This window comes from Eulemur rufifrons, chromosome 28 (genome assembly GCF_041146395.1).
Source record: "Eulemur rufifrons isolate Redbay chromosome 28, OSU_ERuf_1, whole genome shotgun sequence".
NCBI classification, from domain to species: Eukaryota; Metazoa; Chordata; class Mammalia; order Primates; family Lemuridae; genus Eulemur; species Eulemur rufifrons.
The window spans coordinates 36,864,566-36,891,371 of record NC_091010.1 but is presented as its reverse complement, the minus strand read 5'-3'; the positions used below and the strand labels follow the sequence as shown (position 1 = coordinate 36,891,371).

At 37.4% G+C, this 26,806-nt stretch overlaps 1 protein-coding gene across 2 annotated transcripts in view; it reads right to left on the bottom strand.

The window, feature by feature from the left end:
* Window positions 1–24,263, bottom strand: part of A1CF (APOBEC1 complementation factor) — a 74,014-nt gene extending 49,751 nt beyond the window's left edge. For both annotated transcript variants that reach the window (XM_069460712.1, XM_069460713.1), the window contains exon 1: window positions 24,199–24,263. The gene's annotated coding sequence lies outside the window, so the exon portion shown is untranslated. The remainder of the gene's footprint in view (window positions 1–24,198) is intronic.
* Window positions 24,264–26,806: the final 2,543 nt, after the last annotated feature.

The following is a 26,806-nucleotide window of genomic DNA, read 5'->3' as shown; positions in this document are numbered from 1 at the left end:
TTAAAACTCTCAGAGATTGAGCTTTATCTATTCTCTGTGTTACCTGAGACGTTTACCTCTTCTCTGAAGAGTTCTAGAACACAGTGTGCTGGCATCATATATACAGGAGTCATCATGCAAACTACTATATTTGATAAAAATGTGACAAGGATTTTGAAAAAAACCAGAACAAGGGATGCTTTTGAGTGAGTGTGGGAAGGGCCTTCTAACACCCAGATCACATACCACATACACACTCAGTAGAGTACGTGAAAACCTTTGTAAAATCTAAGAAATGATGAAAGTTTACATATGTTCACGTTTGTGTATATATACAGGAATATGTAATTTCAGCGTTTCCTTGTCTATACTTTCTGTTTTGGGAACATGATTTGAACCACACTTAACATGGGATGGTTGCTCAAATCCTCAGGTTCCCAGGACAAGGATAACGGCCATTCTGAAGGTTGCAGGCTGTGGAGGTGTGAGGCCCTGGGGGCTCCCATGTGTGTAGGGGACACAGACCTGCTGGGTTGGAGTGTGAGTGGTACAGCGAGGGTTCTATGCGAGGTCTTCACTCCGCTTACTCTGCTCTGCTGACCAGGACACAGGAAATGTGTTTTATAATGGTTTGAATCAAAATGCAGCTCTAATATATTTGACTATGAAAATTTTCTGTCATGTGCATTGTGATTTCCTATACTGCTTTTCATTGTCATTTAAAGATTCAGAAGGAATGGGCCATTAATAGCATAGGAAATTGGATCAAAAATTGGGTGACAGAAAAAAATGAAGCCAAAGTGATAATTTCAAAAAATATCAAAGCTTCAAGGTATTCTATTACTAAAATTGGTATTACTTAAGTAATGGAATAGTAATAGACTATTACTATTAGTATTAATAGCAAGATTATTAGGACTATTAATACTAATATTAGTAACAATAGTAACAGTAGTATTTTATTGCTAAAGTAGTAGAATTTAAAAAGGCCCCAAACTAATAGACAAGCATCATTTAGAAATTAATATTTTTGGGCCGGGCGCGGTGGCTCACGCCTGTAATCCTAGCACTCTGGGAGGCCGAGGTGGGCGGATCGTTTGAGCTCAGGAGTTCGAGACCAGCCTGAGCAAGAGTGAGACCCCACCTCTACTAAAAAAAAAAAAATAGAAAGAAATTATATGGACAGCTAAAAATATATATAGAAAAAATTAGCCGGGCATGGTGGCGCATGCCTGTAGTCCCAGCTACTCGGGAGGCTGAGACAGGAGGATCGCTTGAGCTCAGGAGTTTGAGGTTGCTGTGAGCTAGGCTGACGCCACGGCACTCACTCTAGCCTGGGCAACAGAGTGAGACTCTGTTTCAAAAAAAAAAAAAAAAAAAATTAATATTTTTGATATTAGAAAACCAAAGGAAAAAAATATGAGATTCCAGAGGGAGACTATTCATTCACCTGTTATAGGGACAGAACAATGTCATCATCTGCATATAAGCATGGCCTGCCTTTGATCTTTCTAATGATTCTTGCTTGTTCCTGACCCAGGTCAGTTCAGTTTGTGTTCATTCACTATTGCAAGAAGTATATCGTTAGTGCAGTCTATATGCCAGCTATAGCCTGTGCCCAGCTTTAGGGCATTGTGTTTTATGGGCAGTCTGCTATCTTAGTAAGCTAACATGCTAGTTTCAGTGTCTACACTTTGCAAAAGGCAGTGGCTTTTTCTTTTTAAAAAAGTCTTGAGTTTGTATCTTGGCTAAGACAAAGATTTGTTCTGATAGTAGTGGTTTGATATATTAATACATGTTGCAATCCAATTTGGGAAAAGTAGCTTTACTGATACATTTACAATGTAAATGTTTTTTCTGTGGATACTACAATTTAGGGGTAAACAGACCTGTATTCAGTTTATAATCCTAAATTGCTGGTGCATAGTCATAGAAATCTCTATGAAACAATATAAATCGTTTTAAAACAAAGGCATTTTGAAAATTTACAAAGAAAATTAATCTTTAAGACAAAAATCAAACTCTTGCACTTTCCCCAAATGTTCTAAAATTGTCTTTTCACCAGGACATTCTCAAAATGTCCCACTGTGCTCAATTTAACCTGTAAGAGCAGAGGGGCTATGGGTGGGGTCTGATGGGATTATTTATGTTTCTATTATATCTCTTTGAGGGCACAGTTTACAGTCTTTTGGCCAAGTTGTAGATTTGCTCTTTGCTGAATTTCACCTTTTACATCAAAAAGGTAACAGTTCATGGTGAAATGACAATTTTGTATTTGCAAAACCTACCTTTAGTTTTGGTTAATAATTAGTAAAGGTTATTAAAGGTATTTTGACATCAGAAAGGTCTTTTGATCACATATAAATTCACTCTGAAGTTACTGAGAAAATCTGTAACTTCTCAATATAGTCCCAAATCATTGGAAATCAGGACATGGGAATAAAATTCAGAATTTGCTACGAGAGACACTTGATCTTTAATTTTTATTTCTCAAAAATAACCCTCTCTCCTAATGTTGACCTAATCTATGGAGTGAACTTGAATCCCAGATAAATATTTTTTTAAGCAAGTCAAACTTTTGTTAAAACTTTGGCTAATTTGAAATAAAGATTTTGCAATACATTCTCTGACTTAGCACTTTGTAAATTCTTTAGATCTGAAACTACTGCATTGTAAAAGAGTAGTCCCTAGTATAATTGAGGTGATAGAATTTAAAACCAATACAAGGCAAGCATTAAGACCCTTAGAGGTAGAGGAAAGCACTCCTGATTGTTTATTATTTATTACTTCAAAAATTATTTATTGAGTATCTATTGTTTTCTAAGAATTTTCAAGACATTAGGGATGTATCGAAGAACAAAACAGACCCCTCCCCCAAAATATCTCATGGAGTTTTATAGGTGGGAGAGATATAATACAATTAATAAAATATAAAAAGTAGATCTTATGGAGGTAGAAAGTATAGAATGGTGGTTACCAGAGGCTGGAAAGGGAAGAGGGGAGGGAGGGATGAAGAAAAGTTGGTTAAGGGATAAAAAAATGCAGTTAGTAATAGAAGGAATAAGTTTTGGTATTTGATAGTATAATAGGGGAATTATGGTTAATGATAATTTATTAACTATTTCGAAATAGCTGGGAGAGATTTGTAATATTCCCAGCACAAAGAGAGATCAAATGTTTGAGGTGATGGACCTCCCAAATACCCTGATTTGATCATTATACATTGTATACAGGTGTCAAAATATCACATGTACCCCCAAAATATGTACGACTAATATATATTAATAAAAATAAGTAAAATGTGATAATTTCTGAGGAGAAAAAGCCAAGAGTGGAAGAGGAATATGAAGTGTTTGTTTGTGGGTGGGCAAACAGATAGTGTGGTCCTGATAGAGTGAATTTGAGAAAGATCTAGAAGCGAGGGATGTATCTGGGGTAGAGCATTCTAAGTAGAGGGCCTGGCGAGATTAAGGACTGAGCTGGGAGCTTGTTTTTGGATTAGCATAGAGGCCAGTGTGGTAGAGGATGGGCTGAGAGAATGAGAGAAGTGGGAGTTGAGGTCAGAGGGATAATGTCTGATCAGATCACGGAGGATCTTGTCGGTCACAGTAAGAACTTTGGCTTTTGCTCTGACATATGAAACCAGAGCATTGACAACATTTTCCTTATGTTTTAACAGGATCACTCTCTGACTGTTGGAAATACATGGAAGGGTGCTGGTCAGGGCCGGGACAAGGAGGAGGAGGGATGAGAGGTAAGTAATGCAAATACAGGGCCTGGTCCTGTTTTTATTGAAAAATTTGCTGTTTTGCTTATTATGGAATTTTTGCATTGGTTTTTATTTTTTTAAATATTGTGTCAAAATATCATTTGTTGTGATTACTGAGTTTTTTGGTGCCACCTTAAATTTTGTATTGGAGGCGAGTAGTTTACTTGCCTCACTTAACTCACTCTAGTTGGTTCTGGTTGGTAGAAGGGAAAAGGGAGAAGCAGGGAGACCAGTTAGAAGCCACTGCAACATCCGGGCGAAAGATGATACTGGCTTGGACCAGAGTGGTGATGGTGGAGATGGTGAAAAGTGGAAGAATCTTGGATATATTTTGTAGCCTGATTAGATGTGTTGCACTAGAGAAAATAAGGAGTCAAAGATGGCACCCAGTTTTTGGCCTGGGTAACTTGAAAAATAGAGTTGAAGAGTAATGAGTTTATAGAAGAAGAGCAGAGGCTCAGTTTTGTGCATGTAGATTTTGAGATGCCCTTTAGACACCCACATGGAGAAATTGAATGGACAGGTAAATATATGAATCTTAATTTCATGGGAGAGTTCCAGGCAGGAGGTATTGACTTGGAAGTTATCAGCATAGAGATGATATTTAAGTTGTGAAACTGGATGAGATCATTTAAGGACTGAGTATAGAGAATAGGTCCAAGACTGATCTCTGGGTCACTCTAACTTCTGGAAGTCAGGGAGCTAAGGAGGAATGAGCAAAGGAGACTGAGACAGAGCAGCAGAAAGGCAGGATGAGAACCAGGTAAATGAGATGGTTTGGAAGCAAAGTAAAGAAAGGGTTTGGGGAACAAGTGAGTGATCAGCTGTGCCAACTCCTGCTAAGTCAAGTAGGATAAAGCCTGAATAGGATTGCAGACCCTGGAACTAGACTTCCTGGGTTCATAACCTCATTCTTCCTCTTACTGTGTACTCTGAGCAAGTTCCTTAACCTCTCTGTGTCTCAGCATCCCTAACTGAGCAATAATAGTATCTCTCCCAGGATCATTGTGCATATTACATGAGTAATATATGGAAGGGGCTTTGGAAGCACTCCTGGAATATAATAAATGCTAGATTAGTGTTAGGCATAGATATATAAAATTTAAAAGAAGAAAAAGGGAGAGGCAATATAATCACCAAGCACCTTAGCATTTAATTCAGAGATTCTACAATAAGAAATTCCACAGGTTTGTGAGACAGCACTGTTATCTAGAATGGGAATGGCTGAGAGCAGAAAGGCACAAAAAAATTAAAGTTGGATGAGGGTTATAGTTAGTACGACAGGAAAGAATATATATTCATATGCCCTCCCTAAGCATCATCATTTGTGAATTGGGGTAGCAAGCAGGCTGTGAACAGTGCTTTTGTGAAGATGAAATGAGAAAACACACGTGAGGTGTCTAGGTTAGGCCTAGCATATAGCAAGTGCTCCAACATGACTTCCTGTTCCTGCTGACAACTCACTCTGGAGGACAGGAGCAGAGTGACTCCCGAAACGGCCTGCTGGAGGTGTCAGCACTTCCTTGTATCATTTCCTTCCCTGCCCTTCTTCCTTATATTCATCCTAAAAATGGGGTGAGGGAGGGACTAATAAAATGAAAAACCAGGGGTTTCCTCTGCCAGCTTTTGTGAATCTGTGATCAATGTCTTTCCATCTTGCCAGACAGTATAAAGCATAAAACTGTTGAGCAGTGGAACACTTGGTTCAAATGTATACTCGCCACCAAACCTGCCATATGAAAATGGTCCCCTCTTTTACTCTTCTGCTTCCAGCCCAGTAGAAGTTCTTTGAGCCTCAGTTTCCTTACATATGCAGTTCGTGTAGTCATAGGTCCTACTTCATAGAGCTCTTTTCAGTTTTAAATATTAACATACATTTAAAATATTTAAAATGGTCCCTGTTATCTGTCTGATAAATATTCGCTATGATATCATTTTAATTGCTGTTGTAATTATTAATCTCTAACTAATTCCAAGAGGTAGAATTTCAAAACCACTGGTGAGGAGGCTAAAGTCCCAAGTCCTTAGCATGACACAGCATCCCTCGAGGACTAAGAGCCTAGACTCTCTTTCTAGGGTCATGCATGTGCCCTGGCACTTGACATTACCATGTTTTCTCATGCCTCCGGGCTTTCTGTTGGAAATGCCTTTGCCTTTCCGTGTTTTCTAACTTTACCACATTAGCCTTACTGGTTCATCTAGACTTAATTGAAATGTTGTCTGTTCTGTGATGATTTCTTTCACAACCTCCCTGGGTAACATTAAGTGCCACCTCCTTAGTGCTCTCAAGAAAACCTGTACATCTCTGCATTATTGCATACATTACTGTAATTTTTTGCTTACATGTCTATCTTTATCACTGAACTGTGAGCTTCCTAAGTGCAGGGACTATCTCGTATTCATATTTGTTTGCCCAGAAGGCTTAGTCTGACATTACACTAAGTGCTCAATAGATACTCGTGAAACAAATAAAAGACTTTGGATCAGCAATTTGATAAATTACAGTGACTTGCACTCAAACAGAAGTAAAATTAATCTGAATCTAATGTCCTGGTACTTATTATTTCTCTTTTTCCAGTTACTTCCTGAAAGTTCAATCCTAGAATGAACTTGTTTTATGTGAGAAATTGATTTTTGTGGTTTTCTCTGCATTTATTCTTATCTCATCATATTTGTGTGAAAGACAGGAAGAATAAAAAATATGTAAGCAAATAATTATAACAATACAGAGATGTACAGGCTTTCTTGAGCATTGAGGAGGTGGCACTTAATGCTACTCACCGGAGTGCAAAGTGATTAAGAAATGAAGTTGATATTTGGATGTACTTTTCTTCTCTCTATGTCTTTCTGGTTTTATATTTGCAAACTTAGTGCCTATTTGACCAAGAAAAAAAAAAAAAAAAAAAAAAGGACCTAGAAGTTACTGGAATTCAAGGTTTCTGCCTTCCTGAAAGGCAGAAGAAGATTGGAAGGAACAGCTCACCTCATCACTTGGCTGCAACAGCTCAGTAGAACTTTCCAGAGTTCACTGTTGGGCAAGGTTAGAGCTACAGTTCCTGACCCTGATGGTATCAGGAGCCAGTGGGCCCTGATTCAGGGAGGGTGGCAAGGAAACAGATGAGAAGGAACTTGGACAGACGAGCTGATGGAGTGGTAAATTCTGACTTTTCTAAATCTAGACCTGTCAGCCGGATACTGTGTGCTGTTCTTTAATTATAACTCTGATCTAGAAAGAGGAAACACATTGATTTTGTAGATAAAAATTGATCCCACATGGAACACCAAGTCATGGAAGGAAAACTAGGAGAGGATTTTCAAGTGAGATTTGTTATCTAAATTTGCCCAAAGTTATGGCGATAGTGGAAGTTCTTATTGCCCTAGTGGAACATAAGTTGGCAGTTAGGGAAACAGAAGAAGTGAGAAAACAAATTTTGTTTTGCTTTGTAAAGTCTCCCCAAATGGTAAATTGAGCAAGATATGAGATAAAAGTAAGAAGTACAGGATAGAAAAGCACATTTAAAGAGTCGAGAAGGAATAGCGTGGAAAAGCAAAAGCATAAGTGGTAGTTGTAATAGAGAAGAACAAAATTAGACAAATGATCAAGGCAGGGAATTAAAATTAGAAGATTTCTTGGTTAAAAAATCAAATGCAGTAATTACCTTCAACCTTAACAAGAGTCAACAAATATTAATTTAATACCTGCTACATATGAGCACTATGATAGACAATTTAGAGCTAGAAATTGGAAGCATTTCTGTTAATGTGATATTTGCTATCTTACTTATTTGACTTGATTTTTCTGAAGAAGTTGGAAAAGGAAACTGGCAGAGAGAAAGACTTTCTGGCTTGATACGCAGAGGAGAGGTGTTCTTTAATTGCATGGGGAGCCACCCAGGCCTGTAATGTGCATTTCACATTGCCCCGTGTGCATTTCAAATCCACTGTGGCTTCACTTGCCCCTGGAAATGCTCCTAACGGAATCCAACCCTGCAGTGTTTCACTGTGTCCTGACATTGCATGATGTAGGCTCGACATAACGTTTATGAAGCATGCAAGTTGTACAAGCGGTTTTAGCATGAATTTCAGCCTTTGAGTATCGCCTGGGAATTTCACATGGAAGGAGTTCTAGATTGTACTGAAATGGTTTGTGAAAGATTTATGCCTAAAGTTCATACATTTGCCTGATGATGTGAAGTCAATATTACTTTGCTTTGCTTGATAAAAGAAATATAAATTAGTTCTAATATTCACCTTGGAGAAAATTTTTGTGATCGGTCTTAAGTATATTTTAGAAGTGAATTAATGTTACTGCTCTTCATTTGGCCATGAAGCCAAATGAACTTGGCGTATGAACCATAGCAGAATTAATAGAGAGCATACATACACAAAATTTCAAAATATAGCGATGTATATACACACACATATACATACACATACACACACACACATATAGGGAAAAAATTTTAAAAATTAAGCCATATATATGTGTGTATATATATCTATCTCAGGAAAAGTATTAACCACAATCTCCTCTAAGTTTTTAAGGTATTAATAATGAATCATGCATTAATTTGGGCCTTGCCAATTTGGGCCTAGACAAGGCTTAAAATAAAGAAAGAGAAGAAATTAAAGTTGTTCACAATAGATATATTAATTTTACTTGTAATTGTTGATAAAATTTCTCCTCTGTAGTAGCTTCCACATTTTTAGAGAAGAATAAGCTTGCATTTAAATTTCAGTTCTGTTGCTGTGATTTTAACTTTTCTGAGACCTGCTTTTAAAGCAGAATAAAAACAGCTTATAAACTTATGGTTTAAACATGGTCATCTTTAGCAATCAGGAAAAAGCATATTAAAATAAGATACCATTTTCTGCCTATTATATAGCAACATTTAAAAAGATTTTAAATAATATAGCTAATGTTTACTGAACATATTATATGCTATGTTCTAAAAACTTTAAACATAATTCCTTTAATTCTCATGAAAACTCAACGGAATATGTATTATTATTATTATTCCTGTGTTACAGGTAATAACCTAAGGTGGAGAGAGGCTAATGTGCCCAAGGTCACACAGGTAATAAGTGGCAGACAGATGATTTGAATCTAGTTAGCCTAGGGGCAGAGTCTGTGCTTTTAATTACTAAATTTTGCTTCTTCCCAATTTCCTTACCTTAAAAAAAAATAGGCCAGAGGCTGGGGAGATTATATCTGCCCCCCTTCTCTTAAAGTGTTAACGTGAAGAACATAGCACACTTAAGGAAGCTGATGAGGGTGATACTGTGAGTCCTCATTCTCTTCCACAAGGAGACATAGTTTTGGGCTTCTAGAGCACTGTGGTCATTTAGCCTCTTTGCTGGGATGAAGTGAGTTATTGTCATTGCTTCTTAGAGCAGTGCTATGGGTGAACTGCCTGAAGGTTCCCTTGGACACAGTCAGGATTTGACTCCCTTTGGATATGGCCCCAAATGGACACATGGCCATTGCCAGCTCTCTGTACTGCACAGTCGTATCTCACTGAAATGTTCCTTCTTGGCAGAGGGTAGGACCTTCATGATTTACCAAGTGATATATCATTTGGCAGGATCTGCCTCAGCTTTCATGTTTATTTCTATTCTTATATTTAAATTACAGTGTAGATTCTTCTTCCCATTGACCTCTAGTTCTTCTGGATTGTAGATAGCCAGAGAGGAAGAAGTCAACTATGGGCCAAATATCTGATGGAGTAGGCAATAGTGGGAAACCAAAGCCACAAATGCTTCTCAAGGCACCAAACACAACCACTTTGAAAGTAGAGTCTTCTTGGCCTCTGCCTTCAAATGTCCATATAATTCCCTTTCCTTCTCCTGTCTCTTCCTCTCTTTCATTCTTTAAATTTTATTCCCTCCCCTGCTCCATTGATGGCACCCATGACTAAAGAAGTTGCTGATTCTATCTGAAATGTATATTGTACTTTTAAGACAGGATATTAACTGTTGGAGAATAATGCTGATAGACACAACTTTTCATAGAAATGATCATTTTTTGCAAGATGTATAGGGCCAGCTGATACTTTAATTACTGTTTGTTGATGTTTAAAATCCATATAGCATCCCATTTGGAATCTTCTAAGTTCTAAATAGAGTAACTTAAAATAGCAAAACCCAAGACACTGGGAAAATTGTACTGTGGTGAAAATATCTCTAGAGAAAAATAAAACTCTATCAGGGAAAAAATACCATTGGAGCTACTGACTAAGAGTTTATCAGAGAAAAAGAACAGACGTGTAATAGACAAATGATTTTTGTATTATAATTTTTATATATGTTTGTATAGATGTGTGTGTATACAAACACCTGTACTAAATCAAGGAATTAAAACATGCAAGGGTAGGAGAGGCATGTTTTCCCAAATTTTTTAAAAACTATGTCAAATCAGGAAGCAGACATAATCTAATTAAAAGAAAAAAGTGACCCGAGCTCTTGGGAAAGTTAAGCATATTCATCTGGCACACAAATCATCATTCTTGCAAATAATTCTGACATCTAGAAATTCTTTTTGTTTTGCTTGAGGAAAAAGTAATTTCAAATAGTCAGAAAAATTTATTTTCATTTAAAAAAATCTGTTCAAAATTGTATAGTTTATGGTCTAATAGAAACAATTCTTGCTTTTTAGCATATTCTCATTAAGTGGATTTTATAGAGGTACATTTTATCTGCTCAAAAGATATTTCACATTTATTTAATATGCCCTTTAAATATCAATGAGAAGCCCTTTAAATCCCTGGGATTTAGCTTGAACTGTAAATTACACAAGGAAAGACAAGAAGAGGAAGCATCCCCCTATGCACATCTTGTCAAAATAGGATTTTGAGATTTAACTGCAAGTGTTCTTAAATTTTAGCAAGTGATATTCACTTCATTAAATCTCTCCTTCCTCTATTTTTTTCATGCTCTCAAAAACAACTTCACTGTAATCTTCTGCTCAAACAGAGGTTGTATCCAGTTTGAGTGAATTCCTTAACTATAATTTGCAATAACTTGCTTTAAGGCTCTTTTCTGAAAATATTGCACCACTATTAAAACACTCCGAACTGGCACTAAAAGATCACTTAAGAATAACCTTAGCAGAGCCAGCTGCCAATGGCCATGAGCTGTAGGAGATATGGAAAAAGAATAGACTCCCTGCCTAGCCTCATATTAGGCTGTGTTCAGACATCATCTTCCCCACCCCCAGCCAGGTTCTTCTTCAACTGGCCTGAAGAGGGGTCCAGGAAATAATGTCTTTTGAAGCTTCCCAGGTGATAAGAATATGCAGCTGCATTTGGAACAGCTGACTGAAGCTCTAATCTATACATGTTATTTAAACAATTGAGAGTAGTCAAATATATTTCACGTGCCAAATGGATGGATGGATACATAAAGATTTTTTTTTTTTTTAAGACAGAGTCTCACTCTGTTGCCTGGGCTAGGGTAAGAATTATTAAAAAGAAGAAAAAGACTGTATGAGGAAGGTGGAAACTAGATAATAGAAAAGGAGGAATGATTCAAAATTTTCTCTAATTATTTTGTCTACATTTGCATCATTTCTGATGAATAAATGTTTTCCTGATTGTTAGTATTTAGAAACAGTGACCTTGAACTACCTAAAAAAAATCTCATTCTTACTAGATTCTGGCTCAAGTGATTTGTTTTCAATTCAGTTTTGATACAGAGCAGCCAATAAGGTATTTATATTACCACTGTGTGCATAAAACTATTACTCGTGTGGTTCTATGTATGGAAAGGAAGTAAAGGCTGCGAGGAATAGAAAAGATAGAGAGTATGGAAGGCTCTTAGAAGACAGAGGAGCAGATGTGGCAAAGAGTTTAGTCAGGTTAATAATGAAGTGTCTGACAGTTCTGTGAATTCTTCCCTTTGAAGAGTTTACAATCTCTTTATCTAGAACAACTTCCAATATAGGCTCCTCATGAAGCCCGAGTCTAGACTTTTCTCCTGCTTTCTGTACATATGTATCCTCACCTGTTTCTTCCTTCTCCTCTCCTGTCTCCACCCCTACCCCTCTTCCATTACTGGACTTACACTGAGCTCATCCAAATTGTAGAATGAAATGTCACTGCTTGCCACCTTCTAGGCACTGTACCTCTGTCCTGCACACCACTACCAAATCGATCTCCCTAAAATATCACTTCTGTTATTCTCCTGCTCAAAAACCTTCCCTGGTCCCATCGCTAACTATGAAGAAACAGTCCAGTCCCTTAGCCTGACATACAGTGCCTGCCACCATCTGGTCCTAACTTTACTGATTATCTTTCAGTGCCAGTCTGGAGCTACTCTGTACTCAAGCCCATCGGGTCTCCCGTTATTTTTTAGGTGCTTTTGTTCTTGTTGCTCATTTTCTACATACCTAGAATCACAATTCTTCTTTCTACAATGCCCCTGGCTAACCTGAGTTCATGCATGCTTCATGTGGTCGTGTGTGTGTATGTATATATGAGTGCACTAGCAAACATGTGCAGACATGTTTATTCACAGGGGTGAATAAACTCCTGGTGGCCACCATTGACAGCACAATATCACACAAGAGCCCTTTCTAGACACCCCTTTTCTTTCATAACTAGTTCTGACACCAATATTCTCTTACAAATCCTCCAACCTCCACTCAGCTTGTTCAAGAATATCATAAATTTGGAAATAAGAATACTCATAAGTAATCTGTCCTTGTCAACATTGAAGACTTAGAGATTAATAATAGGTTTTTAACAAAAAAAACCATTTTGGAAAATTTTAACAGCAGATGGAATGTGAGAGAGACTCATCCAATCAATTGAAGACCTGAATAAAACAAAAAGGCTGAGTAAGAGGGACCTCTGCCAGCCTGACTGCTTTGGCTGGTCTTTAGACTTGAAGTAAAATATTTGCTCTTCTTGAGTCTCTAGCCTGCGGATTCTGGACTGGAACTTACACCATTGGGTTTCCTGGTTTTCAGGCCTTTGAACTTGGACTAGAACTACACATGGGGTTCCCTGGGGCTCCAGCTTGCTAACTACAAATCTTGGGACTTTTGCTTTCATAATTGCAGGAGCCAATTCCTTACAATAAATCTCTTTATATAGTAATGTGCATATTTATATAAATCTATATTTTTATTTATATAATATTTACATGTGTGTGTGTATATATCTCCTATGGGTTATATTTCTTTGGAGTACCCTAACACATACATGTAATTCTGGTTTTTGTGTTATTATTCTAGTACCTATGAGATTGGAACAGCACAGATGGTTGTTGTGCTATCTTTATTCATTTGTGATACCTAACTCTCCCCAAATTGCCTGACTTCTTAAAGATCCCTGGGAAAGAGAGTTGGCAGAGTTAAGAAATTCTAGAATGACATAGCCTAATGAGAAGAGTAGAATGTCTTTACATGTATGTTTAATTTTTAAGTAGTTTTATGAATTGAAAACATGGTAATCATGGCATACAATGTACATAGCCTTTAGCTTAAAGGAAGATGTTTATTCAATAGTCCTGGTATCGATTATTGAATATTTATGTGGCATATTATAGATACCTGATTAGCTGTGAGTGCCATATTTCATTCATTCTTGGTCTGGTGTTATATCTTTCTTTCTCTCTCTCTCTCTCTCCTCCATCTCTATATCTTTTTAACTTCATTGAAATTGTCCTTTTGAACTTAGTTGCTGCAGCTGGTTTCCTCAGAACAATTTGGAGAAATTTAAGTTGAAAACTCAATTTTCACCAAAACTGCCAATTACTGACTAATGTGATATATTCAATTCTTTAGTGAAGCTTACAAAATCTAACTATCTACAGCTCTGTGTTGCAGTGGCACTTAGGCAATCTGACACATGTAATGAAAGGCAGCCTTATGTGGCTCTTTCAAAAGCCAGATTATATGAGGTCTGTCCAGAAAGTATCCGGCCATGTAATATGAAAAATAGAGACATTTACTGAAGAAGAGACAAGATACAAGAAATATTGTACATGGGACAATGTCACCTCATTCCCCTTCAAAGTAGGCACCTTGGGGTCTCACACAGTTCTCCCAGCGTCTCTTAACCTAACCCGTATATGTTCAACATTCTCAGGTGTTGTGCTTATTGAAGGTCTTCCAGACATGGATCACTTTTAACAGATTCTCAGCCATCTTGGAAGCTTTTGTGCCTTGCTTTTATTTGTGCTGCACTCTTCGCATCATCCCCGAAAGCCTTCTGAATCATGCAAATAGTTTCCATGGAGGAATGTTCAAGCTTAATGCAAAAGTCAATGCAGATTCGTTTCTCTACTTAGTCATTGTGAATGTGACAGTCACACGGTACACGTGCTCACTCAGCAGCGTCTAGCGCCCCCCTGACTAGTACAGCGAAGGTATCATTGTTCACGCATGCACATTACAGTCCACTCTAGTTGGCTGCCAGTTTACATCAATGCCGTGCAAACTGTTCTTGTGATACTAGGAATGGCTTGATACTTTCCAGACAGCCCTTATATATATGTTCTGATTTTATGCTAACTTACATGCAGCAGCATAAACTGCCCTTATTAAATTCCTGGCTTATTTCTAGCCAGTCGTCATGTCCTGACAGGCTGCCCTACTTTTGAATTCCCACCAATATTATCGTCTATGCTACCATCACTTCATGCCTAGATTATGGTCTTAATTTGGCTTCTAGTCGTTCCTGATTCTAACGCCATCCACATAAAATTGGTTAATTTTCTTAACTAACCCTTTTATTATGTTGCTCTCCTATTAAAAGACTTTCAATGGCCCCACATTTTGTAATGCTATAAATTAATGTCAACTTTTCTGTCCTATTAATAGAAGTAAAAACAAAGACCATATGATCCTCTCAATAGATGCAGAAAGAGCCTTCTCGTTTTATGACAAAGTCTCTGGAATCAGCATGGAAGAATTCTAACAGGACTTCATGTACTTTAGAAAGGTGAATCCATGAGTTTTATCGAGAATGGATTAGAGGCAGAAAGACCAGTTTGGGACAGATGGGTGGAAAAGGGGACAGAACTATGCCTGTAGCCATGAGAATAAACAGGGAGGGCTATAAACGCCCTGAGGACAGATATGCGCTCACGTCTTCAGCCCCAGCCCTGAGCACTTAGTAGCTACTTCATTCATGTTTGTTGAACTGAATGGAATGCATCCTCTCTGACGACTCCAGACTTTTTCTTTCTCCTAATTCTCTAGTTTCACCCCATGATATCAGAATACATAATATTTCACCCTGTATCTTTCATCATTGATTCACAGGTATGAGGGTGTCACAGTAGGAAAAACATGGGATCATGGATGCATACTGACTTAGCCTTGAATGTTGAAATTCCACCTCTTAAGAACTTTGTAAACTTCAGTCAAATTATTTAACTAGGTCTCAGTTTCTTCATTCAGAAATTGGGAATAATGGTGCCTACTCCATAGAGTTTTTATAGTGATTCAAAAAGACAGGCTAAGTGCACAGCTCAGAGCTTGGAACATGGCACTCAGTGTTTTTCGTTACCTCTTCTTTACTCTCCAATTAGGTGGCTCTTTTATTTAACAAACAACACTGTGCACTTATTATGTGCCTAACACTGTATTAGGTATGAAAATTGAAAAAAGGATAACTTTCCTGCCTTTAAGGAACTCTCATTTAGCATAGTAAATAGATATTCATTTTCCCCCAAAATAAGAGAACTTGGAGAAGAGAGAGATTAATTATCCTAGGACTGTGATGGGAGCTCTGGAGAAACCTTCATGGGTTCCTTGATTTTAGGAACAAAACACATTTTTGTATCCAACACAGCACCCAGAACAATGCTGAACTCAGATGTGAAGGGAGTGGTGTCACTAAATCGATTTCCAATGGCTAAGTTCACATGGTAATTTTAACTTTCAAGGGTAAACTCAACATCCATATGTAATGGGGAAGGTGTGGCCAACACATCATTTGGGACAAGGACATCTGCCTTGTGCACTTGTCTAAAAGAAGGGATGGTTGTTAAGTAATGTTGAGCTGGGGGTGGAGTGTGGATTGCCTTAAGACACAGAGATGGCTGTTAGAACATAATGTATGCTAGAGCTCCTTGTTTGTGAGAAAGAGGCTTCAAGGACTGAACTTACAGAATGGCCATACATTGTCCCACATAGGAGAAAGGATGTCCTTGGTGCCCATTCATCCAGCCACTTCCTTTAAAATGGAAACTGGTCCTTAACTCCTTTCACAGCAGTCCTGATGCCCCACTTAGTTTCCCCTGACCCCCCACACTTAATTTTCTCTTCAGGGGTCTGCTGCTATGCCTGCGTAGGGCACTGATTTGGAGGCAGATCAATGTATTTCGTGCTTGCATTTTTGTTGTGCTAATAACCATCTTATTCTTCAATAACAACCTGTATCTTTTGTATGTGGCTTTGAGTACTGATCTTTTTTTTTTTTTTTTTATTATGATAACTACAAAAATAACAAAGCCCAAGAGATTTTCACTCTGGTGTGAGGATCTGTATTTCTATTCTGCTTCTCTCAATAATTACCTAGGTTCCTTCAGATCATTCTACACTGACTGAGTTAGGAGGTGCTACCTGTGATAGAGAGCATATCTGCCTTGGAAAAACTGTGACAGAGACAGGGAGAGATTGTTCCAAATTTGCGCTGCAAGCCATTGGTAGGGGTAGGGTTAATTTCTCAGCCACCTCATTCTGGTCTTAAAAACACTCGACATGTTCACTTCATGGTCTCCCTCTCTCCAAATTATTTATTCTAGGAAAGCATTATGTACTACCACAGAAATATGATGAGAATTATAGCTACAATAGTTAAAGTTTATGTGTACTTGTTTGGTACTGTTCTAAGCACTTCATATATAATTTCTGATCTAATTCTTAAAACAACCCTGACTTTAAAGAAGAGGAAAGAGGCAAAGAGAAGGTATGTAATTTGCTCAAGGTCACATCATAGTAAGTGCTGGAGCCAGGATTTGAGCCCAGGCATTATGGGTTCAGAACCTTCTGCTTTAACATATAATTTGTCTCCCTCTCTGCTATGCCAACACTACAAATCAGAGCTTTGGATCATTGGGCTTTAGGAAATCCTTTTCAAGCCTAAGTTATTGAATTATTATTATAGAAAAGATTTGACTCTATGGCTTGTTTCTGAAAGCAAATAAAAATCAGAGTTTCTAGATATTATAGGTTTTTCTCTTAAAATATCTTAAGGGTCCATTTAATGGCATTACCTGGGTGATTCCAATTCAAGTCAATGTACTCATTAAGTATCTGATAGACCATGAGGGAGAGACAGGGAGGAATTAGTATATGGTAAGTGTGATGTTCAAATGATTTTAATAACAAATCAAAATTATTTAATAAGTTCAGTAAATTCTTCCTCAAAGATCAGACAAATACCTGCCACTCAAGTCCCTTATATCACCCTCTGGTGACTCATGAAACTTCTCCCTAGACCATCTACCCTTGACATCTTCTCTTCCCCAACATCAAAACTTCTCCTGAATACCACTTCTGCAAGGCTGGTTAATATGCTTAGTCTGTTTGCCAGGCTATTTTAGGCTGAAGTGTCCCTATCATTCATACCCTGCATCCCAACTAATTTGTATTTTAACAAGGAACTTCTGGAAACTAACTCTTATTATGCTAAAATGAATAACCCTATTTAGGCTGGTGGAGCTGCTATTTGGAAGCATCTGAGTTTCAATTGAAAGTTCTAAATTATGTCAGTTTCAATATGGGATTCCTTTAGCAGACATAGACCTAGCAGCCCAATTATTCTTTCCATGGGGAGAAGGGTGTGTCTTCCAGGTGGGAGTTGCTGTGTCCTCTTCAGACGCTAACAGAATTTGGGTGTAAAGCAGCCATGTCCTTCAGGACAATTACTTTATATTTTCAGTGATGCCTCCCATGTCTTATCCTGTCAGTACGTTCATGGTGTCTGTAGCTGTCCTCTGTGGTCTGGGCCTGGCAGTCTCTCCAAGTCACAAAATCGGTCTCATTTAACTGAGTCTCTGGCTGTGTTAGTCTGTGAATCTGAGTGTAGCAAGAAGGGTGGGACTCAGAGTGAAAGGAGTGTTCCTCTTTACCATGGAGGTCCTATTAATCTGTCTCCCAGAATTTGCATAGAGAATCAGGCTGAATTAGAAATGCTATATACCGGGAGGAGGTATAATATTAATATTAAGGCCATTAAATATGAAATGTTCGACTTTGAATCAAAAGTGTCATTTATTGTATCTCAAACAAGAAGCAGTACAATTAATCCAAGTATGAACCTAAACTGTCAACACAGTTTTGCCATCTTAATGGTAGCTTGTTTATGCCAGCAGCAAAGAAGTCTAGAGAGCAAGTAAAAATGAAATCGTGAAAGGCATTTTCCACAGCTTGTTGAGAATTGAATGTTTCTCCTTGCAAGAAGTGGTCCAAAGCCAGGAAGGAGTGGTAGTTAGTTGGTGCAAGGTCTGGTGAATACAGTGGATGACAGAGAGTTTGCAAGTCCAGCCTCTGTAGTTTGAGCAGCATTGTTTGTACGACATTTGGTTGAGCATTGTCTTGCAAGAAGATTGGCCTGTGTCTATTGACCAATATCAGCTGTTTAATTGTGAGCACCCTCATCATTTCGTCCAAATGGTTGCAGTAGACATCCACCATAATAGAGTGACCAGGTTCCATGAAACTATAGTGGATAATACCAGTGCTGGACCACCAAACAGACACCATTAGCTTTTGTTGATGAATATTGCATTTTGGACTGTGTTTTGGCCATTCATCTTTACCCAACCATTGTGCCTAATGCTTGTGATTGTCAAAAAGAATCCATTTTTCATCACATGTAACAATATAGTGTAGAAATGATCTGCCTTTATGTTATGACAGCAAAGAAAGCTGAGCTTCGAGACGATTTCTCTTCTGATGCTCATTAATTCATACGGAACCCATCTATCCAGCTTCCTTACCTTGCCCATTTGTTTCAAATGGTCCAGTATTATTGAAATAGTAATGTCAAACCTTGCTACTAATTCACATGTAGGTTCAGATGTATTGGCTTCCACTACAGCTTTCAGTTCATCGTTATCCACTTTGGTCTCAGGGTGCCCATGTGGCTCATTTTTAAGATTAAAATCACCAGAATGGAACTTCTCAAACCATCACTGTACTGTGCATTCATTAGCCACATCCTTCCCAAACACTTAGTTGATATTTTGAGCTGTTTACACAGCATTGGTTCCATGACAGAACTCATATTCAAAAATAACATGGATTTTTGACTTATCCATGGATTCACAAAAGTTACTCTAAAAAAATATGAAAGATAATCACAAGCCACAATGTGTGTTTGAAAGACTGAGGATGTTACTTTACAATAAAACCAGAAACATCAAAGTGAAACATCAGAGATAACAACTGTCAAACTTAGTACTTAAGGAAATCAGAAAATTCATACTCAATAACCTAATAGGGTCCATCTGGGGTGGGGTTCTGTACCTGGGTTCTCTAACCAAAAAAAGTCTTCTATCTTTGGGAAACTCAAGTAGCTTTTCTATGTCAAATAAAGGATCTCAAAGTTTCCTTCTAGTTCTAAGCATCAATGCTTTCTCAGTGATCCATTTGTCCTCTGTTTATAGAGTGGTGTGTGCCAGACTGCTGGGACTCACTCCTGCTTCCAGAACTTTTTACATGTGTGACTTTCAGAAAGTTTCTCTATGTCCATGCATTCTTAGGCATGTCCGTAAGAGCTTGGGCAAGTTCTCCATGACCCTAAGCCTTAGCTGCTTTGTTGGAAAAATGGTATAGCAATGACCTATTCCATAGGGTTGTGGAGGATTAAACGAGTTAATCTATGTGCCTGGCATGTTGTGACAGGATCTGTATGAGGATTAAGAGCTATTATCATCATCATCATTATTATCATCATAGGGTGCCAGTTCTAACTGGTTGATAGTAAGTGCTACCTGAATCATGAGACACTGTTATGGATCTTTAAAAAAAAGATTAGAAAGAGGATTTTTGACATAGGCATTGTAAGTGTCGACACAGTTCCCCCCTGACCATGGCATCAGATTTTGCTTTCTGTCTTCCACTGCAAATCATCAGAGGCCTTAGTGTTCGAGTACATCTAATAAGCCAATTTTCCCCATGCTGAAGGCCTCAGCTGAAAAGATAAGCACTAAACAGAATCCCAATAAAAGATCTGGATAGAAGAATCTAAAATTACTAGAAATAAAAAAAGATTGCATTTGTACATAAAGCTTTGCCAGTCCCCTGGCAGTCTGATAGGAGATTTTATAATCCTCCATTCCTTTGCTGCTTTCACTGTGTTAATTACAGCATCTGGACTGATTTAAAATTAAATCTTTTTAGGGCTGTTTTCTTCTGGGACCTGTATGGGGTTGGTTTTCTTCTCACCTTCCATGTGGACCCTTATGTCCTCTGTTTCAGCTAGCCTCTTAAGTAATCGATAAATTAGTTCATGTCCAGGTAAGTTGTTGAAGGCCCATTACCTAATCAGCACACTATGCTACGTAAACAGAGTTGGGCTTATGAATTTTAGGTGGGAGCATCTTTCCATTAACTAGCTTTGTACAGTTGGAATGATAAGTAAATGACTCCAGTTACCATGAAGAAACTAAGCATACTGAATTGGCTATGAGAAAATTTGGCATTTAAAAAAATTTACATAAATTCTTCTGTATGCAATGCTTTTATAAACTAGAATATTCTATGGAAATAAGGCACTAGAGTAGCTAATGCTACTCCTTATATCTAGTGTTCATTAAATCCCCTGGGCATCCCAAAACAATGATTATTTTTTAGTTGCTGGAGGAAGGGAAGACATTACTACATCATTGCAGGTGGGATTTTATAGAATTACAAATCAATTTGCTCACTTAGACATTCTGTCTGGCCAAATTGTCGTCTGCTAATTCTCTTTAGTCATATTATGGCTGGAGCAGAACATTGCACATGACTGTGCAAACTGCAGGGAGTTATCTTATGTTCTTATTACTACTTCCCTCTTAATATTACCAATCCCTACTGGAAAAAGCAAACCTGGAAAATATTCTCCATGTGATTGTTAATAACCTAAATGCATAAAATCCCTCCTATATATCTGCATAGGGGAAAAAAAGCTTAGCTTACGTATCTTTAAAAAAAAAGTATAGAGCTCAAAATATGCTGCATATTTTAGTCAAGGTAACCATTTCTTACAAAAGGAAATATTTTAATTTTTGGTTTGTATCAATCAAAAATATTCAATACAAAATTTTAGTTTATTAAGAATTCAAAATAGTTTTTAAAGCTGATAACCTAGTTGAAATAGGTTTGATGGAATAAAATGATAAATTAGCTTCCCCGATCTAACTGGCAGAAAACATTTGTTACTATAAAATCCAGGCAGTTATTATTATCAGGCCAAGAAGCAGATGGGATTTAGATGTCTGATATAGAATGTCACTGCAAGGGTGCTGCTCTTTTTCCAGATGCTTTTCCGGGCGGGGGGAGTTTGGACTGTTAGAGCTGCACTTTAGAGGTGCCTGGTTACTGTTTCTGTGAATAAGATAAAATGATGTTTATCCTCTGTCGATCAATACTGTCTTGTTTGAACTTATTGAGTCATTTAGAGACACATAAAGTAATGAAAACCATTGTGCAATAGTACCCACAGTACTACCCAGCTTTCTGAAGGATGGTTACATTTTAAAAGACAGTTACTGAAACAGATTTTCAACATCAATTCACTTGTAATAAAATGAACATACACTGTGTCAGGGTGTTCCATGGGTTTGAGTACAAAGGGTGTTGGGCTTTTGTAATTTAGAGTTTTCTTGAACAGTACTTTATAAAATAAAAGTATATTCTGTGTTTTCATACTAAAAAACAATTATAGATTGCCTTTCTTTGAATAAATGGAATAGGGTTACTATTTGTGATTAATCAAAATTTCATTATTTATGAATAGTTTTTGATTCAAATTTTATTAATATTCTTTTGACAAAGAGGAGCTAATGGGTAAATTTGGACAATTTTAGAAGATTTTTCTGGAGTTTGTTACAAGTAGGAAAATGGAAAGAGAAAAGAGTTTTTGCTGAATTCCTAAGCACCAGGGAATGTGCTTAACTATTTTGCTTTATCATCTCATTTAATCTTCACAAAATTCTGTGGGTCAGATTTTACCCCCATTTCACATTTGAGGCATCTGAGATTCAGGGAAGTCAAACAATATTGCCAAGGTCACAAACCTAGGGGGTTTTGGAATAGGCATTCCAACCCAGCTCTGTCTGGGAGAAATGCCCAGTGTTCTTTCTATAATTTATTTTAAAAGTCTCTAATACAGGTGTAGTCATAGTTGATGGAAGATGACTAGACTATAACAAGGTCTCTTAGATTTTTCAATTGTGATGATTTTAACAGCGATTATCTCAATAGATTTTAGTTGTTATGAATGCTAGATCTGGGCTAGAAAAATGATTTTTTTCTTTCTTAATCTGTTCTTTGAGGAATACCAATTTTAAGAGATATTAATAGATGTTCCTGAAAGAAGATGTTCTGTTGTAAATTAAGCTTAGGAACAACACATTGCCTTCTCTCTTAGATATTCACAACGAGATAAAATATTTGCACACGTTGCGTCCTCAGTACTTGTGAGTGCAATATAATGGTCACCGGCTTGGGCTCCAGAGTCACACCCCTGCCTGGGGAGCCCGGCTCTGCCACTTGCTGAGTAATGTGGGGCCTGTTAGGTAACTTGTCTGTGCCTCAGTTTCCTCATTTGTAAAATGCGGTGAATCTCTACCTCATGTGGTTGTTCTAAGAATAACATGAGATAAATGCATGGAAAATGCTTAGAAGTACACTTAACAATATGGTGTGTCATAAATGTTTGTTGTTACTCAGAACAGTCATGTGTTAACAAGAACCGCCTTAACTTTTGTAACATCATTTCCTCAACTTACTTGATAATAGAGTCCCTTCTTTTTTGAGCCATATTTATTAACATCCACTGAATACAGTGTAGCAGCATAGGAAATATTGGTATTTGAAATGACTGACACAAAACCACCTTGGTATCAGCCCAGTTGAAAATAATAACTAAGCATTCAGTGTTTTCATATCCATTATGTCATTTTATATTGTTTGCTCATAACAACATTTCTTTTCCTTGCCAATTATCTTCTTTATTCCCTTATATTTGATACATAATAAGTTGGAACAGTGAAATGTAAGAATTGTCTAAAACAAGCAATGTTGTTCCAGAAAATATGTCCCTTATGAATGACCCTTATGAGTCATTTGTCTCTTTCTCTGTATTTAGCAGGACAAAGCCTCATCGCTTTGACAAATAAGTGATTTCACTTTTATTTGCAGACTCCATTGCATGCTCCTCAGCACACGTTACAAAGAGTGTTTCAGACCAAACCAACACAGTTTCAATGCTCCTGAATTATAACTAGAGCTGAGTTTATCAGTACATGTTTTACAAAACACTAATCCTGCACAATGCACAAATAATGCTGTGTCCTTCATATTTTTGGAGATACACAATATACATTTGAAAAGTCCTGCAGTAAAGAAACTTGTTTATCTTGGAACTCATTTTCCTCGGAGCTTACTTTGATAATCATAACAAAAAGTCAAAGAGTTTAGGAGATTTCTGGTAGGAATGGGGTATTCCTGGTAAATGCCCAGATTGATTTCTTTCTTTAGATAAAATGCCATCATATCCTGGTTGTGAATATTCTTTTGGGAGTTAACAAAATGGTAATGTGAAACTATGTCTACTGCAGCACAGTTGCCCGAACTGTGGAAGCAATCTAATAATTAGCTATTCCAAGGTTGAGATGTAACACACTCAAAGCCAGTCCTTCTTCCCAGTTATTGTTTTCTTTTTTGCTAGATCAAAAGATAATAGCTTAGGCATTTCTTTTGTTAGCAGGATAATAGCAGAGGAAATAGCAAGAATTTACCAAGATTTTTTTTTTAATGGTGGTGGTAGTACAGGAGATAATTAAATATATGAAATTTAAAGTAGTACAAGAATTATCCACACAGAGAACTCAAAATGTGCCAGTGATATTAATACTATTTCTCATGCTTATTGCAATTTTGTTTCTCAGGGTCCTAGGACAAGGACAGGGAGTCAACCACAACTCTCCTTGCTGTCTGGCTAGAGCTCAATAAACTTCTCAGAACATTAGCCCTGATCTTGAACCCACAGGGGTTAGTCTACAGGAATTTATTAAATCATGGCGGCCACCTCATTTTGAGATTATATGATCATTCCAATATATTCTTTTATTTTTAGGTTATTTCATAAGACAAACTAGACAATTCCCTGGATTAGGCTTGATAATAGAAGAGGGTAAAAGCTGTTTCCACTGCATTCACACTGATACCACAATGCACAGTTTCACAGAGTTGAAATAGAAAAAGCAAAACACATGGATCGTACCTGAGTAATTTCAGAGATCCCCACCCGGAAAAGGTTTCCTTGATTATGGCGAATTCAACGTGTCACTTGGGTTATACTCTAATCATCATATCAAACTCCAAAGGTTCAGTTTAGGTTTGGTTTACAATTCCTGGAAGTTAAACTTTAACTCACCCTATCTTTTGCATCCATCCATGCAGCCTTTGACCAGATAACTAGGTCACTACAGCTCAGGCAGAATTTGCAAAACTATCCTTATCTGTCTATAAAATTAAAATAAATTTTGCATTAAAAATCATTGAGGTAAATACAATATTATTTTGAAGCTATTTTATTGAATTATATGAATATTTAAAAAGTAGAACTCACTGCAATTGGATAACTAAGCTTTTCTTTATGTTAGTTCTTTTGTTTTTTGCTATGCCAAAGTGGTATTATGCCATAGGTAATTTAGAAGAATATTTCTTTGTTTTACACTTTTAATATCACTGTATTACAGAGAGTAAAGTGTGGAGTTTTAGGTCAAGTATGTAGATAAATGATGGCTTACAAACAAAATACACAAAGCATTTATATAACAAAGTAGATAGATTTAGGCCAGATCAGGTTGAGGGAAACATACTTCTTTTTATACAAGCTACTCATTCAGATTTTAAGAGGGAACTATCTCTGAGAAAGCATAATAATTGGCTACATACTGGGTTACATAACAGCCTAAGCTATGTGTTCACTGTCTGACATCTCAATAGTAACTATGTTTCTCAAAGAATAGAAAAATGGTATTTTAAAGAGATAAACTCTACATTCCAAATTCTCTAGTAAGAGCTTCAGTCTATAGAAGAAATCTCTAAGGGTAATAAAGCCCACTTTAAAAAACGAAGAAGAACCAAAACCCTCCTAATTTTGAGTAAATTTGGGTTTAAGGGTTTGTAAACCATAGGCTCCAAAACTAGAATTAGAGGATACTCCTCACTTGGCTTCAGTTCTAGTAGGAGGAGTCTAATTTCCTAGGAGCCAACTCTTAAGAGAACATTTTTGTCTATAGAAAAAGACAGAACAAATAGTCCTTTGGTAACGTAGATGCAATGGAAGCATCAGTGAAGCACAACTGTGAATACATAAGAGAAGGCATAAAAGATACTGTTCTGCCTGCAGTTCTCACTTGAGAACTGAGGAAGTCCTGATTGACCTAACGTTTTCCCAAAGCAATGCATGACAGAGTTTAACAAAAACACCCCAGGCATAATTGTTTTACTCTGGAATTGTGCTCCTGGAGTTAGACCTAGAGGAAGCATTCATGTCCCACCCAGCTAGACAGCTGTATGAGGGACATCTCTCTACAACCTCCTTGGGAATGGATCCCTGCACGAAGCCATCTTACTGGTTTTCCTAGTGAAAGCTCAGTCTTGGCTTACGTGGTTTCCAAACGGGTGGGGAATTCTTATTTTGAGTTTGCCTGGTCCAACAAAGAATTGTTGATATTGTAAGACTGATAGTCCTGGGAGGGTTTTCTTTGTTTTGTGTGGTAGGTGTTGGATGATGATAAATGGAGATAAAGAAAGGAAAGCTGGGAATTGTATTGATAGGTATGTGGTGGAAACAGCAAAACATGACAGGTAAAAGAATGCATTATTTGATGGGTCCTTGATCAATTCAGGCTGCTTTAATAAAATGCCATACACTGGGTGGCTTCAACCACAAACACTTGTTTCCCACAGTTCCGGAGACTGGAAGTCCAAAATCAGGGTGCCAGCAGCGCCCCCTTACTGGTTATATCCTCACATGACCTTCCTTGGTGTAAACACAGAGAAAGATCCATGTCTCCTCCCTTTTTTTTTTCTATAAAGGCATTAATGCTATCATGAGGGCCCCATCCTCATGGCCTAATCTAACCCTAATTACCTCCAAGAAGACCCATTTCCAAACACCATCACATTAGGGTTAGTGTTTCAACATGTGAATTTTAGGGGACACAAACATTCAGTCTATAGCATCTAGTTATAAAAATATATCAGCTTCTTATTTTATGGGTCCTAGCAGTCAACAGGACAGGACTATAATCACATTAAATGAAAATATGATGATTCAAGTAGGACAACTCAGATATTACTCCTGAGAGCCAATGGCAGTAATGAATTTGGTGACATTATTAGGTTACTGCTTTTTATTTTCTAAACCACTTTGTTGCAGTCATAGGGATATGTTGATCAGGAAAAAAATAATAATGGATCAGCTTGTCTTTTTCTGAGGGCTACTTGTGGGTTCCCCCTAATATCCTGTGGCCCTGAGATAGAGAAACCAATAATCAGAATGAGATCAAATTTATGACCTTGATCTCATCAGTCTGATCAAGGGAGCTAACTGTGTCCAGGATGGCAAGGCTTGCTTTTATTTTGTAAAATAAAACCAGTTTAGATAGTGGCTGGTAAATATTAATTTTCTGTTTGTTTATTTTACAAAAAACTGCTGAGGTCCTTCTCTGTACTAAGTGTTACATTAGAAAGGTAATTATTTAAAATGAGAGTTGAGTCCATAAGGAGGCTGTGAAATCATTAAAATGGGTTATATCCAACATATTAAAAATACAACAGAAAATATCAAGTGGATTGCACCTAGAAAGGGTGTTAGT